Genomic DNA, 18,425 nt, shown 5'->3' with positions numbered 1-18,425 from the left:
AAAGGAAGAAGCTCAAGCGGGATAGTTTGGATTTCTATTGGGATGAGCCATACTTGTTCAAGATTTGCATGGATGGTGTGATTCGTAGATGTGTCCCGGAGGAAGAACAATTGAGTATCTTAGAGGCTTGCCATTCTTCACCCTATGATGGCCATCATGGTGGGGTGAGGACTGCCTCGGAAGTTCTTAGTTGTGAATTCTATTAGCCCACTTTGTTCAAAGATGCGGGCGAATTGGTGAAGAGGTATGATGAATGCCAAAGAGCGGGCGAAATTTCAAAAAGGGATGAGTTGTCTCTCAATACGATTCTCGAAGTGGATATCTTTGATGTTTGGGGCATTGATTTTATGGGTCAATTTGTTAGCTCTTCTGGGAACACTTACATTCTCGTGGCGATTGACTATGTCTCAAAATGGGTTGAAGCCGTGGCTTTGCCTAACAATGAAGCCCGAAGTGTTGTTGCATTTCTTAAAAAGAGCATCTTCACAAGGTTTGACACTCCTCGTGCGATTATTACTGATGGGGGGTCTCACTTTTGCAATAAAGCTTTCGACACATTACTTTCCAAGTATGGTGTCAATCATAAAGTTTCTACCCCTTATCACCCTCAAGCTAGTGGTCAAGTGGAAGTCTCCAACAGAGAAATTAAAAGTATCTTGTCAAAGACAGTCAATTCAAATAGGACCGATTGGTCGAAAAAGTTGGATGACGCTCTATGGGCTTATCGGACGGCTTACAAAATTCCGATTGGTATGTCTCCGTATCGGTTGGTGTTCGGAAAAGCATGTCATCTTCCGGTTGAGTTAGAGCACAAGGCCATGTGAGCTTTGAGGAAGTTGAATTTGGAATGGGATGTTGCTGTAAATCTTCGTGTTGAACAACTCAATGAGCTCGATGAGTTTAGATTCCATGCCTACTCAAGTTCATCCTTGTATAAGGACAAAATGAAGTACCTTCATGACAAATATGCTCAGGGTAAGGAGTTCAAGGTTGGAGATATGGTTCTCTTGTTCAATTCCCGGTTACGTCTGTTTCCGGGTAAGCTCAAATCAAAGTGGAGTGGGCCATTTGAAGTTGTGTTCGTGACCCCATTTGGTGCTCTTGATCTAAGGAACAAAAATGGTGAAGTTTTCAGAGTTAATGGGCACCGGGTCAAGCATTATCTTGGAAAAATTGATGATAGCCACGTGATGGCGCTTCTTCGTCTAAAGTGATGTGATGGTAACATGCGTCATGCCGCGATGCTAAATCAGGCGCTTCTTGGGAGGCAACCCATGTCTTTTTATTCTTGTTTTCTCTGATATTCTTTGTAGTTTAGGATTGATTTTTGAGCTAATTGTTTGTGAGATGTTGCAGGGATTGTGTTGATGCAGTGCAAAACATTTTGGAAAAATTGAACAGTCTCTAAAGTTTTCCAGTGCGGCCGCATTGCACTTTGTGCGGTCCGCACTGGTGAAGGCCAAGTGAGGCACTCTCTGAAGTTTGCCACCGCGGCCGCATTCCATTTGGTGCGGTTCGCGGTGGACCTCCGCGGTCGCGGTCTGGTTTTGTGCGGACCGCGGAGGTTGCCTTCTCAAGCTTCTTCTGAATAAACCCAGCGCGGTCCGCAGTCTGTTTTGTGCGGCCGCGCTGGTAGGTAAGACTGGGTCCCACATTTTTTCCTATAAATAGAGCTCAGGGGTCACCATTTACACTTTTCGGAATTTTAACACTCAGAGACCTAAAAGCTACTGTTCATACTCTCTTGTGACCGTAATTCTTGCTTAGACTGACTAATTGCATTTCATCTTCACATTTGGTAATATTTCACTCACTCCTTGTTCGTTTAATTGATTAATTTTGTTTTTATTTTATTACTATTAGCCTGTAACTTTTTTTTCGTCCTGTTTTCTCTATTTTTGTTATCTTAGGTTGGTTTAAGTGTTCTGGGGTGCTTAATGTGCATAATGACTGGGTAAATTGAGTAGGGACAAAGTAGGTGAAAACTTGAACAAAAATTCAAAAATTGGAAACCCTAGTGCCTGAACTAAGCACCCTCCGCGGACCGCGGTAGCTTTTGTGCGGTCAGCGGTGCCCTGACGTGGTCCGCAGTACCATTTTGTGCGGATCGCGATACTCATGTGTCTGAAAGTTGACTTGTGCCCAGTGCGGCCGCATTGCACTTAGTGCGGTCCGCGTTGGCCCATGGCGGTCGCGATACCACTTTGTGCGGACCGCGGTGGAGAGATTCAGAGGAGTGGTTTTCTAGACCCTACTCCAATGCGGACCACAATGGCTTTTGTGGGGTCCGCGGTGCACCCAATGCGTCCGCACTCCTTTTTGTGCGGGCCACGGTACACTATTTCTGCAATATATTCTGCAACTTTTGATCTTCTGTTCTGCAATTCATTTTCCACAAATCTTTCACTATCTGTGTTGATACTAACAAAGCTAGATGTTTATGCTTGCAGGCAATGGTTAAACAAAGAGGCCACGGCTCGAAACAACCTGGCCGAGGTAATTCCTCCCGGGGAGGGAAGCAAAGGATGGTAAAACTCACTCTCCAGGCTAGAAAAAACATAAAGGACATGAGGAAAGCAATCAAAGCGGCCGACAGAGCCATTGGCTACTCGGGGAGTGAGTACGAGCCCTCCCAGGAGATCTCTTCAGATTCAGTCCGACTATACATCCTATATCCAGAGAACGCCATACATAGAGACACTCCTCCCTCTTCCCCCGATGCTCGATCTTCAATCAACATTTCTTCTAGGTCATCTGAGGGCTCATCGGCAGGTATTGGGGATGAATACTCTACCTTTCCCACAACGTCAATATCTGGAGAGGGTGCTAGAGGTGATGAGGGAGATGGGGAATTACCTGGGGGTGGTGTGCTTCAAGTTGGGGGTGTTGACCGGACTAGAAATCCCGCTGTTTGGGAAGATAGATTCATCAGCCAGGTGACATTCCATAAGTTTAGGGAATGGTGTCCGGCACGAAAGTTGATTCTTGAGAGGAGCTTCATTGACAGAGACCTTATATCCCTACACCCCAATGTACATAGATAGTTTCGAGCTCGAGTGGGTTGGGAACACTTCAAAGATAATTGTGTGAAGGCTAATGAGCACATGGTCAAGGAGTTTTATAGTAATGTGGCCCACATCTTGAAGGGCACTAAAATGACCAAAGTGAGAAACAAAAATGTGGTATTTACCGGGAAGGCACTAAATGAATACCTGGGGTTCAACGAAGAAGATGAGTCCCTTTACAATGAAAAGTTGGCAATGGGCGAGGAGGTTCATCCGTGGTTAGCCTTATACCTGGAAGTCCCGGTATGGTTCCAGAGTGGTTGCAAACAGGGGTCAAAATACTTCGAAGGACTTTTAACTTTGAGGCTAGGGAGTGGTTGACTTTTGTGTGCAGTCGGCTTGACCCAACTACCCATGATCAAACTATTCCGCTTGCCCGGGCTATTCTTGTTGCATCTATTATGGCGGGATACCCTATCAACGTGGGCAATGTGATGTCCCACGTCATTTCTGTAGTGGGGTTGAGCATGACCGGAACTACCTTTTTCCCAGCACCCTCACTATGTATTTCAAGGACCTGGAGGTGGAGAAGAGACCTTTTGACATCAAGGTCAAACCTGTGACTCCGTTTTCATGGTACAGTCTGAAGGGGTCAGACAACCCCAATGACAAAAATTACAAGCTGCCTGCTTTCGCCCCAACCATCTAGTCTGACGAGCCGGTTGCGGTAGAGCCCTCCACTGAGCCTGCTTCTACAATTGATGACATGCCTCCCGGACCTTCCACTACTACTGGTCCCTCTACTTCAGCTGGCCCGGGGATTCCATATTCCCGGGACTATCCTATCACTGCCCACCAGCTGAGCCAGACACTTCATAGCTTTAACAACTGGATGTCAGCTGTGTCATCCAAGTTGTCTATCTTGACTTCTACCATTACGGCTCAGTCGGCACCGCAGCCAGCACAACTTCCACAGGCCATTGAGGATACATTGAAGAAGATCCTGTAGAACCAGGAAAAGATCATCAGTACTCAGGGTGCCTTGGCTAAGGTAGTAGATTCACATGGCAAGGCCCTGAAGGAGCTTGTCAGGGAGCACAAGAAGCTGCACAAAACACGGGCTTCCAAGGAGTCTGTGAAGGAGCTTAGAGCGGATGTGGACAAATAGAAGGCATACCAACCGCCTTTAGACTTGCTATTTAAGGATCCAGCTCCATCAACAGTACCAGCAGTAGAGCCACAATAGAATCAGACACAGAGGCTTCCAAAGAAGAATAGGAAGCTCCCTAGTGCAGATGAGGCGATCATCCAGTTGGCGGACCCACCGGAGGTTCCCTCCAGTCAGCCATAGGATGTTCCTGATATTCAGCTCATCCAGGTCCAGGCCCCAGGCCCAGCAGCTGAGCAGCAGGAGACCGGGAACCAATCTGAGATTCCTGCACATACAGAGGACCCAGGGACCACTGATGATCCCATGCAAACGGACACAGCTTAAGGAGTTCCCATATCCTTTCCTTATACTTTTTGGTGCTTATTTGTTTAGTTGGTATTGGGGACAATGCCAGCTTTTATTTAAGGGGTGCGCCCTACATTTTTGGATGACTGTATATATTGTTACATTTTATGTTTTTTGATTTTCATCTTTGGTCTGTATATAATTTTACATTTATTTACTTTTATCGCACTTTTTATCTTTCATTTGGTCTGTATATAAAGTTACATTATTGTATATATTTATCCCCGTTGTATATTCAAATCCCCTATTGTACACATTCATTCTATTTTCTATTTTCGTAAAAAAAATTCGTTTTTAGTTCCTTAGATAGGCTCATAGCTTTTTGTTTTGTTTTTGGCGCTTTCAATAAGCCTTTGGTTTTCTTAATTCCATGGTTCTTTCCAAAGGTGGAGTATTGTGTGAACCGGGTGGCTCTTCCCGATAATGGATAGCGTGACAACCTTCTTAAGGGTTTGAGTCCGTTTTTGTTTCTATTTTTGGTAGCTTGTAGTTAAGATTTCCTCAAGCCAAGCTTCAATTGGGCCTAACACAGTTGTCTTTGATCCCATGGTCAAAGACAAGTCGTTGTGTTTAGGATGGTGAAAGTGTGATCTTGAGACGCTTGTGTTGACCAAACAATCATCATGTGGTCTTTCGGGACCATTGTGTGCTCAAATCGTGTCTAAGGTTGTTGTGGGTCCCTGAATCTATGTCTTTAGCAATCCTTGAGCTTGTGTGGTGAGAAATTGAATTGTGAGTCCAAGTTCCGAGCCAATGGTCTAGTACTTGCCCTGAATGTCTGTTGAGGCGAAATCTTAAGTGAATTTTGGCTTGAGAAGTGATTATAAGCTCTCCTTGATCCAAATGATAGTTGAACAATTCCATAGCCCACCAATGATATACTCCCTAGTTAACCCTTTTGAGCCTTAAATGTTTTTCTTTCAAGAACCAATACTATTAGCCTATATCCATTCTAAAATATACCCTCTTTCGGCACCTGATCTTCCTTTAAGAAATGGCAAAAGTCTAAGTTTGGGGGGAGAGACGAGAGAAGGAACAAGTGGTAAAAGGTACTAAAGCGAAGAAAAGGAAGGCAATGAAAAAAAAAGAAAATAAAAAGACAAAAAGAAAGCCCAATGTCAAAAAGAATAAAAAGGGATTAAAAAAAAGAGAAAAAGGTATGGAAAAAGTTGAAAAAGGAGAAACGCTTTGAAGTGCAATAAAAAGAGTGATATTATGTCTCTCTAACCCCTTAAAAAGAAGTGAGATACTCAAAGAGTCAAGAGAATTGTGCCAAATGAATCAAAAGAAGTGCTTAGGGGAAGATGGAACCCATTTAGACCAAATTTTTCCTACCCCGAACCAAAAACTTTCACATTGACTCCTCAAAAGCCCTATATGATCTTGAGTTGAAGGACACTTCCATTAGTGGATACTTACATGAGGGGCAAGCATATGGTACTTAAAGCCGGACTTGTGACTTTTCCTTGAGAGAGATTAATGAATTCCCATTAACCTCGGTTTGTGTGCTAATACTCTAAAAGGTGAGGTTTGCTTAGGGAGAGTTGAGGATGTGTGAGTTTGGGTTCCACAATGACCAAAGTAATTGAGAAAGCTCTTTGATGAAATGAGTCAACTTTTGATGCTCTTGTGTCACACTTGATCCATAGTTTTTCAAAGTTTAAATGTTGTTAATGATTCATTCGTATTGAGGGCAATTGTTAGTCCCAATTAATGCTTGTTGAGGTTACTTTAGGATAGTTGGAAATACTTGGATTTTTCCTTAAGGGGTGGGTCTTATTTTGTTTGCTTGAGGACAAGCAAAGGCTTAAGTTTGGGGAAGTTGATAAGTAGGGATTTTAACAAGTTTCATGCTCCTTGTTGCCTATGCTTTGATTATAAATTGTTACAAAATAGTCCCAAAAGGCTCATAAGTTGTGCTTGATTGCAGGTTTGATCGACAAAGTGATGAAATGTCAAAGGTGGGCTCAAAAGGAGTAAAGCCTGCTCAAGTATCAAAGACACAATAACTGAGGGCAAACAAGCCTAGTGCGGACCGCACAAAGTCGAATGCGGCCGCACTAGGTGATTCAGAGAGAAGAAAAAAATAGGCTTCAGGCAACGCGGCCACGATCCACATTTTGCGGTCCACGGTGAAGGCTCCGCGGTCGCGCTACCGTTTTGTGCAGTCCGCGAAAGGAGGTTCAAAGAGTTGGCAAAAATGGGCTTCAGGTAACGCGGCCGCGGTGAAGGCTCCGCGGCTGCGCTACCTTTTTGTGCGGTTCGTGGAAGAGATATTCAGAGAGATGGGAAATACCAATGCGGTCCGCGATCATGGATGTGCGTACCGCGACAGCTGCCTCCACAGCCGCGGTCCATTCTACACGGTCTGCAGAGCCCAAGTTCAGAGAGCCCAAAATTGAAGTCCAAGAGCCTAGTGCGGTCGCGATCCAATTTATGCGGCCCGCACTGACCCCGCAGAGGTATTTTTGTCCAGTTTTTCCAGGCTAGTATAAATGGAACATTTTACCATTTTTTAGGTCATCAGATATATCAGAGCTGAATTGCGCTCGTGGGAACCTCATTTGTAGCCATTTTTGGCATCTTAGCTTCAAATTAACGATAGATTCTCTGTATTTACATTAGCATTTAATTAATATGCCTTGTTCTTCATCTATTTCTTTATTTTCTTCTTCAAGCATGAGTAGCTAAACCCATTAGCTAGGGTTGTGACTCAACACTAGTGTGGGTAATTGATGGGTGTTGTCATCTATTGTTAGATTGACTATGAGTGTTTGTTATTTGGGTCAATTTTATGGTTTAATCTATGAATTGGTGGTTACAAACACTAGTTTGTGCTAAGTTGACTTGGCTCTTCTTGAGAAAAAGAGCCTAAGTCTCCAAAATTGACCCAACAAGGAATTGGGATGGACTCAAGAGAATTGATAGTTCCAGTTAACGGGTTAAACCTCGAGAGAGTAATCACCCTACTTGAACCATAGTTGCTTGATCTAATTTGCCTACCCATTTGGTCTCGAGAGAGTCAATTGGGCAAAATCACTCTCTCTACCGAGAGGTGTGAGAGTTGGTAAAATTGTGCAACGGTTATAGCATAAGCTCCAATTATGTCAATCGAACTTTAATAACTTCTACCCGTCAATTAGCCACCTAGGTAATGTCATGGCCCTAGTGCCCTTATTCCCATTAGATACAACTTAACAATTATCTCGTAGCATAATCTAGTTTCAATTAATAGCTTGGTAATAGTAGTTTATAATCTAAAAACCCAAAAATGTATGGAAGTGACATTTGGAACAAATACACACTTCTAGTCTAGATAGATACTCAACTCCATTCCTAGCTCCCTGTGAAAATCGATCCCGACCCTCATATCAGGTAAACGTTATTGCGACCCTCTCTTCCTACTTTTTAGTAGTGTGGAGTTTGAAGCGATCACTTTTTGGCGCCATTGCCGGGCCTTGTCCGCATCTTCTTCGGGGTTCCCTCACCACGGGATAAGGTCTCTAGTTCGGAGGGGTGGCGGCCTCGATTGGTTTCCTGGTTCGAGGAACCAATGCCGACTCTTCACTATCATTTTCTTTGTCATCCAAGGAATCGTGGGCTGAATTTGCGTCTGCATGAGCAAATCTCTTCCGCAGCCTTTGAGCAGGGGTTTTCTTATCTTGAGGGTCTTCAGTCTTCGAAACCCTCTTTCTTTTGTTGTCCTTATCTGATTTCGGGATTGAAGACTTGGTCCCTTCCCCGGGCGGGGCTGGCCTTATTTCGGAGATATCTCCGATGCCTGCACAAGTAAATGTGAATAAGTTGATGCCACCAACGAATGGAAAATATCTAAAACTTGAGTAGAAAATTTACCATGATGTTTGGCCTCTCATTTTCCCCTCAATAAATCATGTCATTTGCGCTCATCATACGAGGAGGTCGCGGCCAACTTTCGGACCCAATCCTCGAGATCGGGGACAACGTGAGGTGTCCAAGCAACAACTGTAGAAAGATGAAAATTTTATTATGGGATATGGAAGTTGAGTATATATAGATATTAGGAATAAAGACTCCACTTACGACTATAATTCATCTCTCCGAGAACGACATTTTGTCCGGGGGAATGACGTCCGAAGTCCTTACTCGACGAACCGGCTCATCTAGCCCCAATCCTTGGGTTCGTCGTTGCTGGCAAAGAAGGCTTTCTTCGTACGACAATGCAACTTGACAAGCCCTCGAAATAGCTGGGGACAGTACAATCGAATCAGGTGGTTGAGGGTGAATTCCAACCCCTCGGGCTTTTCAAAAATGTAGCGCAGTATGATCACGATATGCCAAAAAGAGGGGTAAATCTGGCCGAGGGTGATTTCGTACGTTTTGCAAAAGTCTATCACCACCAGATCAAGGGGACCCAGTGTGAAGGGGTAAGTGTAAACATTTAAAAAAATCCCTCCACGTGGGTAGTAATGCTTTACTCGGGGCTCGGGATCTGAACCACGACCTCATCTCCCCAGCCACGGTCCTTCTTCATATCTTTAAGGTGCTTCTCCGATATCAAGCTAAGATATCGAGATGCGTGCTCGCATCGGCCTGGGACTTTGGGAGGATTTTCAATACTAAAATCCTACTTAATCACACAAGGGCCGGGGATGATTTCTTCAAGAGTTGGCGGCGCCACCGGTTTGGCTGGTTGGGAGGTAGAAGAAGATGACACATTATCTTTTTTGGGGACCGTTTTAGAAGTTTTAGCCATAATTTCAAGCAAAAGAATACAGACTGCGTCTGAATGTGGTGTTTTTACAAGAACTAGGAGTTTTCTGGCGTTTAAAGAGGCGGTGGAAACATGTGATCAGAGAAAGAGATGAAGAAGGGAAAGATGGAATGAAAGAGCAAAGTTCTTTACTCAAAGGAATAGCCTCATATTTATAGAGGGGCAATAACGGTTCAGCGGTGCTAGTGGCTAACCAATACTGGCATGCATTCAATATTTTGGGGAAGTGTACCGACGGGATGTTTCAGTCACTTCGAACACCTGCATCACGAAAATGACGTAATCACTAAAGACTTCAGGAAAACGAGGATCAAATCGTTTCTTATCATCTTATTCTAAGAAACGTGGGGACTATTTGTATATGGTCAAAATAGTGTGCCTCCGATTTATGGGTTCGACGGTCCGTCCTAGGCCTGAGTCCTGGCAAGGTCGAGTTCGAGACTGGCTGACCAGACTTGAGCTCGAAGACAGAGTGCAATGCCCGGGGATAGGAGTTCGAGAAATACCGGAGCCAAGTATGCTCGACCCCGAAATAGTACCGTTATGGATTTGTACCTGAATGAGCTAGATTCCTTCCACGTCCCCAAAGTCATGGCGTAAATCTCGGAATAGGGTTGTACGATTCTGTACTAGGCGGTTAGACAGCTGTACCAAGAATATTCCTTAATGTAAATAGAAATATTCCTTATATAGGGTTCCCTTATTATATAAAGAGGACCTCAATCATTTGTAACATCATCTAATCATTAAGCAAAGAATATACTCTCTACTTTTTCGCCTACTGCTAATAGGCTACATAGACGATATTTACACCTTAATTATACCATACTTTATTGTTTTTTATAGGCTAAATGATAACAAAATGCTCTAATTAGTGTTCTTTTGCTTCGCAGGGACTAATCCAAGTTAGGAAGAACTATGGAGTATTTTGGAGTTAATAATGTGAAAAAAACATCTAATCAAGAAGCACCCAAGCAGAAAGAAGCAAAAAGTGGACTGGGTTTGAATCCACCGCGACCGCGGTGGACCGCAGCAGGCCACAAAGGCGAGGCAGAATGTTTGACTCTCACCGCGGTCGCGCCGCGGTCTATCGCGGTGAACTGTGCAGTTGCCAGAAATTTTAGGGACCAAAGTGCAAAAAGTGGACTGGGTTTGAATCCACCGCGACCGCGGTGGACTGCAGTTGGACCGCGGCAGGCCACAAAGGCGAGGCAGAATGTTTGGCTCTCACCGCGGTCGCGCCGCGGTCTATCGCGGTGACTATGCAATTGCTAGAAATTTTGGGGACCAAAGTGTAACTCGGAGAAAACTTATTCCAAACCCTTATAAACTATAGGAGTTTCCCCAAGAAATTACTAAGCTTGTTTTTAGACTACTCTGGAGGTAAGAACAAGTGTGAGAAGATCAACCAAACATTAGAGTTTTTCTATCTTCTCTTATTTATTGCAATTTCACATTATGAACAATTTAGTAGTTTTATCTTGCTTTGTTATGAGTAGCTAAACATTTGATCTAGGGTTTATGGAACCAATTATTGGGTGAAGTTTTGACTCAACTTTGTTATAATCGTGCCGGATTTATTATATGATTGTTCAACTACGTTTTATGGTGATTAATTGAATGGGCCCTTGATTAATCGTGTCTAATTGCCTTGTGTTGCTTGAAAAAGAATACTAGGTTAGATTATGTTGAACAACACCACTTTTGGGTAATTGAAGAGATTCATTACTTGAACTTAAAAGTGGGGGTAGAGATAACGAAACTTTGGTGGGATAATTCAGAGCTGCACAAATTATCAGCTAGAGTAGTTCGAGAGAATGCTCTAGTAAATTATCGTAGTTGATCGATAGATAATTACGATAGCCCATAGCTCATAATCCTCATATAGTATTACGGCGAAATTATAACAAAAGAGTGAAGACTTAAACTAGCAATTGAGGAAATCAATATCCTAGACCTTTTTACTATTGAATTATCTTTGATTTGGCATATTGTTGTTTTTAATATTATTTGGAAGTAGTTAAACAAAAACCTAATCTTTATTGATAAGAATCTTCCATCTGGAAATTGTTTGAGTTGATAATAGCATTGCTAAGAGTTGTAATAGATAGGTTAGTTCCCTGAGAATTCGACTCCGAACTTAAAACCGGATTATATTTGCAACGACCGCTTAATCTTTTAGAAGGCATAGTTGGGCGTGATCAAATTTTGGCGCCGTTGCCGGGGAACTAACGGTGTTATTATTACAACTTAGAAGTAGTGCTAGAATTATTAGTTTAGATCAAATTTCTAAGGTGTTAAACAATTTCTTTTCCATTGAAATTCTCACGTTTGAACTCTTGTGGGATTCAGGTGTATGCCTAGAAATTCTTCGAGGACTGGAGAACTGTTTGAAGGACTCTCAAACCCCGAGAAAACATTCAGGGCATTGAACCGTTGCCAACAGGAAGAACAAACACACCAACTTGATTTGACATGGGTGACGTAAATAATGTCAACAGAAACATCAGGGATGAGCCAGCTAACCCAAACGTCAGAGTGGTGGCACCTCTTGTGCCAGAAGCTACATTTTATGATTGGGTACAACCAACAGCTGACAACCTGGCCACTGCTATTGTTGTGCCCCCAATACAAGCAGAGACATTCCAGATCACCAACAACATGCTACATCTTCTGCAGAATAAGGGGTTGTTCTCCGGGTCACACATTGAAGATCCTCAACAACACTTGAAAAATTTTCTATCGATTTGTGTGACCCAAAGGCAGCCAAATGTGACCCCAGAAGCTATCAAGCTGTTACTATTCCCGTTCTCTATGACTGGGGAAGCTCAGATTTGGCTGAATCGCTCCCAATTAATTCCATTGTCACCAAGGAGGAATTAGTCAAGTAGTTCCTGAATACGTTTTACCCGCCCAACAAGACGGCAAGACATATTGATGAGACCTTGCAGGAAACTTGGGAAAGATTCAAAGGGATGCTAGTGAAGTGTCCCCACCATGGGATTCCAGACTAGATGCTCGGCCAGAGATTCTACATGAGTTTAGCAGATAATCTAAAGGCCAATGTAGATGCTTCAGCTGGGGGTGCATTTTTGAGTAAGACATTCACCGAGTGCAAAATCCTTCTTGACATGATGTCCCAGAATTCGGGGTGGATGACGAGACGTACAACACTGGCACCGATAGTGCATTCAGTCCCTCTTGACCCAAATAATTCACATGCAGAGAACATAGCCACACTCATGAATTAGATGAGTATATTGACAAAGAAGATTGATGAGATGGGTACAAAGCAAATGTATATTATTGACACAACAAATGAAGGACTATGTACACCCCGCATTAATCAGTTCTATGTATGTTCATAGAGTGTAGAAGGTGACAACCAATGGGTAAGAGAGGATATGAATTATGTCAATAACTTCGGGGGTCAGAGACAAGGAGGACAACAGTGGAGACCAACACCCAATCAACAGTACAGACCAAACATGCCATAACCTAGAGGTATGCAACCCCAAGGCCAAATAGTGCCATATCAGAGGCAACAAGGCTATCCACAGCAGAACTAGCAACAGTTGGTGTATCAGCCACCTCCTCAGCAACAAGATAACAACATGGTAGAGATTAGGGGAATGCTTCAACAACTCATTGGAACGAATGGTAAGATGCAGGAAAAGTTGGCAGTTCATGACTCAGCAATAAAGAACATTGAAACTCAATTGGGGCAGCTGTCCATGGCCTTAAACAACCGCCCCCAGGGAACATTGCCAACAGACACGAACATTAACTCCAAGGAGTAAAACCCGAATCAGTTGATGGCCGTAAGTCTCTGGAATGGCAGAGATTTAGACAGGGATCAAGAAGTTGCACAATCCAGCAAAGAGACTACGCCAGCCACTCCAGTTCCATTAGAGGTAGATGAACCAGCAGAACTTACTGAAGTGGTGGTTGAACAGGTTCAACATGATAATGGTAAGACTAAGGAGAGTGAACAAGCTGCAGAACAGGTGGTACCTCTTGTGCCACAGAACCCCAACAGAGAGAAGCCAGCAAGCAGTGCACAAAGGGTGATACCTGCACCATTCCCTCAGAGACTGGCAAAACAAAAGAAAGAAGATCAATACAGGAAATTCATGGAGATGCTTCGTCAAATTCAATTGAATATTCCTCTGATGGATGCTTTAAGGGAGATGCCAGGCTATGCAAAGATGATGAAGGACCTAATGTCACGAAAATTTGACTTTCAGGACCTATCCACAGTAACTCTGACACAGACCTGCAGTGCAGTAGTGACAAGACTCATGGCTCAAAAGATGTCTGACCTAGGTAGCTTTACTATTCCGTGCACTATTGGGAGTTATGCCTTTCCAAAGGCATTATGTGACTTAGGAGCCAGCATAAAATTGATGCCTCTAGCTATATACACCAAACTAGGCACTAACAGAGGTAGACCGACTTCGATGCTGTTGCAACTGGCTGACCGCACGGTTAAAAGGCCAACAGGGATTCTTGATGATGTGTTAGTACAAGTGGGGAAGTTTGTATTCCCTGTAGACTTTGTTATTCTGGATTGCCAGGTAGATGAAGAGATACCTATCATTTTAGGGAGGCCATTCTTAGCCACAGGGAGAGCACTGATCGATTGTGAAACTGGGGAATTAAAAATGAGGTTGAACGATGAAGAAGTCATATTCAATGTTCAACAATCCATGAGGAGACCCAGTGAATATGCTAATTTCTCCCTAGTGGAGGCAGTAGATGTGATCCTGCACGAAGATGATGAGACCCTGACTGCTAAAGATCCATTGGGGGCTTGCTTGACAAATTTAGAGGAGATAGATGGTGAAGGGTTGGCCGAGTGGGTCATGGCACTCGAAGGCCAAGGATTTTGAAAGAGGGAACCTCAGTTTGAGTCCCTTGAGTTAGAAAAGAGGGTCACACCACTAACGAAACCATCAGTAGAGGAACCACCCAAACTGGAGCTGAAACCGCTCCCAGCTCACCTTAGGTATGTTTTCTTAGGGCCTGATTCTACTTTGCCTGTTATTATATCATCTGGTTTGTTAGATGTGCAGGTAGAGCAGCTCCTACATGTGCTACAAGAATGTAAGACTGCCATTAGTTGGACCATGGCAGACATAAAGGGTATCAGCCCAGCATTTTGTATGCACGAGATTCTCTTGGAAGAAGGGCATAAATCTTCCAGAGAACATCAAAGAAGGCTGAACCCAAATATGAAAGAGGTGGTGAAGAAGGAAGTGATCAAATAGTTAGATGCGGGTATCATCTTCCCCATCTCTGACAGCAATTGGGTCAGTCTTGTTCAGTGTGTGCCGAAAAAGGGAAGAATGACGGTCATACAAAATGAGAATATTGAGTTGATCTCGACTCGTACAGTCACGAGATGGCGGATTTGCATGGATTACGGAAAATTGAACACAGCCACCCGGAATGACCATTTTCCCTTGCCATTCATTGACCAAATGCTGGATAGGTTGGCTGGGCGATCTCACTTTTGTTTCTTGGATGGATATTCGGGATACAATCAGATCTCAATAGCCCCCAAAGACAGAGAGAAAACATCATTCACCTGTCCATATGGCATCTTTGCCTTTCGAAGAATGCCTTTTGGGATTTGCAATGCACCGACGACATTTTAATGGTGCATGTTAGCCATTTTTACGGACATTGTGAAGGAAATTATGGAGGTATTTATGGATGATTTCTCCGTGGTGAGGGATTCATTCGAGGACTATCTTCATAACTTAAGAAGAGTGCTCAGAATATGTGTGGAGACAAATTTAGTGTTGAACTAGGAAAAGTGTCATTTTATGGTACAAGAAGGGATAGTCTTGGGGCATCGAGTGTCCTGTAAGGGAATCGAGGTTGACCATACTAAGGTTGATGTGATCGAGAAGTTGCCACCGCATACTTCAGTCACCCGATTTACTATGCAAGCAGAACGCTCAGCGGTGCACAACTCAATTACACCGTGACGGAAAATGAGATGTTGGATGTCGTTTTTGCATTCGACAAATTCAGGTCATACTTGATTGGCTCAAAAGTTATTGTTTATACTGACCATGCAGCAATTAGGTACCTGATAGAAAAGAAGGAGTCAAATCCACGCTTGATTCGCTGGGTTTTTTTGTTATAAGAATTCAATCTGGAGATCCGTGATAGAAAAAGGATAGAGAACCAAGTAGTTGACCACCTCTCAAGGTTGGAAGGAGCTAAAAAGAAGGTAGAGGTTGAGGATATAATAAAGACATTCCCGGATGAACAGTTACTAGCAATGACAATGGAGGAGGCACCGTGGTATGCTGATATTGCTAATTATTTAGCAAGAGATATTGTACCTTATGAACTCTCCTCAATTCAAAAGAAAAAGTTCTTTCGTGATTGTCAGTCTTATTATTGGGATGAACCTCTACTGTTTAAAATATGTGTAGATAACATGATCCGGCGGTGTATCCCCGAGAAAGATCAACATTCTGTTTTGCAGGCTTGCCATGCTTCACCATATGGTGGACACTTTGGAGGAATTCGGACAACAGCTAAGGTGTTGGAGTCGAGTTTATATTGGCCAACTCTGTTCAAGGATGGCCATGCTTGGGTCAAAAGTTGCGATGAGTGCCAAAGGACATGTAACATATCTCGCCAACACGAGATGCCAATGACCACAATTCAAGAGGTGGAGGTTTTTGACATGTGGGGGATCGACTTCATGGGGCCATTTTTCAGCTCGTGTGGTAACAAGTACATATTAGTAGCAGTTGACTACATCTCCAAGTGGGTCGAAGCAGTGGCTCTCCCAACCAATGATGCTAAAGGGGTAACAAGCTTTCTAATGAAGAACATCTTCACACGTTTTGGCACCCCGAAAGCTATATTCAGTGACGGCGGAACCCATTTTTGCAATAGAGCGTTCGCAAGGCTGTTGGAAAAGTATGGAGTTCGTCATAAAGTGACCACCCCGTACCACCCACCGTCGAGCGGGCAAGTTGAAGTGTCCAACAGGGAAATTAAAAGTGTCCTTACAAAAACAATGAACACAACAAGGACAGATTGGGCGAAGAAGCTGGATGATGCATTGTGGGCGTACCGCACATCCTTCAAAACTCCGATTGGTATGTTACCGTACAAGTTGGTGTTTGGAAAGTCATGCCACCTTCCGGTAGAGCTCGAGCATAAAGCACTTTGGGCATTACGGCAGTTGAACTTGGACATGGAGACAACAGGCACCAACAGAGTCACTGGGTTACATGAGCCAGAGGAATTCAGGTTCCAGGCATTCGAGAGTGCTAGATTTTACAAAGAAAGGATAAAACTAATGCATAATAAGCACATCATGGACCAAAACTTCAAATCCGGTGAGCTAGTGTTGTTATACAACTCAAGATTGAGGTTATTTCCAGGTATGCTGAAGTCCCGATGGTCAGGACCCTTCAGAGTGGTGCAAATGTTCTCAAGTGGTGCTGTTGAGATTGAATCAGAAGATGGGACGAATAAGTTCACAGTGAATGGGCAAAGGTTGAAAAATTACCTTGGAATGACAGAAAAGAAAGGGTATAGAGAGATAATAACGTTGGAAGAGCCCAGTATGCGAATGAGGAGTGATGATCCGAGCCTGCGTCGTGCTGCGACGTTAAATCAGAAGCTGTGTAGGAGGCAACCCACGAATGTTCTAGTTTTTTGTTTTCTTATGTAACCTTATAAAAACAACTTTGCACCGCGACCGCGGCTCGACCGCGGTAGAGGATGAGTATTCTACCTCACATCTGCTCGACCCACCGCGACCACGGTGGGACCGCGATAGGACTACGGTGAGGCAATACCATTCTGCCTCAGATTCCTTAACCCACCGCGGCCGCGATAGGACCGCGGTGGTTCGGTGAATTCCGTCACCCAGGTAAGTTAATTTCAAATTTTTATTTTATTTTATTTTCTTTTCAAAATCCCCCCTCCCTTTTAATTTCATTAAAACACCCGCCCCCCTCTCACTTCCCCCATCTCCTCTCTCTCTAAACCCTAATATCTCATGTCCATCTTCTCTTCTTCTTTTTCTTCACTTCTCCCACCTCCCCCATCTCCATTCATCCCACTCTCTCTTCCATCAAGGTATGTCACTCCCCTACCTCTTCTATTGTATTTTTGTGTTAAGTTTTATCTTAGTTCAATATTTAATTGTGTAGTATCTCTAGCTGAAATTGTTTGCTTTTAATTTTCTTCTTTTCTTGCTTTTTAATGGGTTATATGCATAATGTTGTAGAGTAGTGTGTGCACAATATTGTAGAGATGTGTGTGCTTGTGTGTGTAAGACTAGTGTTATGGGTGGAATGGTGAAGTGCAAATTGTGATTTGGGGGAAGCATTGATGTATCTATATGGGCTATATGTGTTAGGACAATGTCTAGCCCACAAAGTGTTTGTGGAATTTCCCCAAGGGAGTTATAAGGGCTAATGTGACCATGGTTGTAGTGAAGTCTGAGTAACCACCCATAGTTCACACAACTCACACCCTCACTGATAGGCGATTCTCTGTTTGACAGGAACAATGCATCAATCTAGGAAGAGACACAACACAAGGTCCTCTGCTAGTAGACCAGGCAGTTCTTCGAGAGCTCGGAGTCAAGATAGTGCGGAACAGTTTGACAGCACTAGGTTTGTCTCCAAACCGGCTGAGAACAGGTACAATGCAAAGGCGTCTAAGAAATTGTTAGCGGAGGTGCATATTGACCGGGCAGCTTTGCAAGTGGAATACCCGAATATCTTTGCTGAGTTGAGGAGGCGTCAGTTGGACATCTTCTTTGAGGAACAGAAGGAGGCAAATGTACAGATGGTAAGGAAATTATATGCTAACTACCCGGAACACGAGGATGGGGTTGTCACAATACGTAATACCCGAGTAAATACGTCCCTCGAGGCCATCCATCGGGTGTACCGGCTACCAGTATTCACGGGAGAGATGGATGCTTATATTGCTTATCATCGCTCGAGGGTCAATTGGGCACCAATTCTTGATGTCATATGTGTGCCTTATATGGATAAAGCGTCTGATAACATTAAACTCACAGTCTCTTAATTGGGAGGCAAAGTGCTGGCTTACAATTATCAACAACCGCTTGCTAACCTCCAGCAACACGACTGAT

Source organism: Nicotiana tabacum, chromosome 11, assembly GCF_000715075.1.
Source record: "Nicotiana tabacum cultivar K326 chromosome 11, ASM71507v2, whole genome shotgun sequence".
NCBI lineage: Eukaryota > Viridiplantae > Streptophyta > Magnoliopsida > Solanales > Solanaceae > Nicotiana > Nicotiana tabacum.
Note: the sequence above shows the minus strand (reverse complement) of the source record.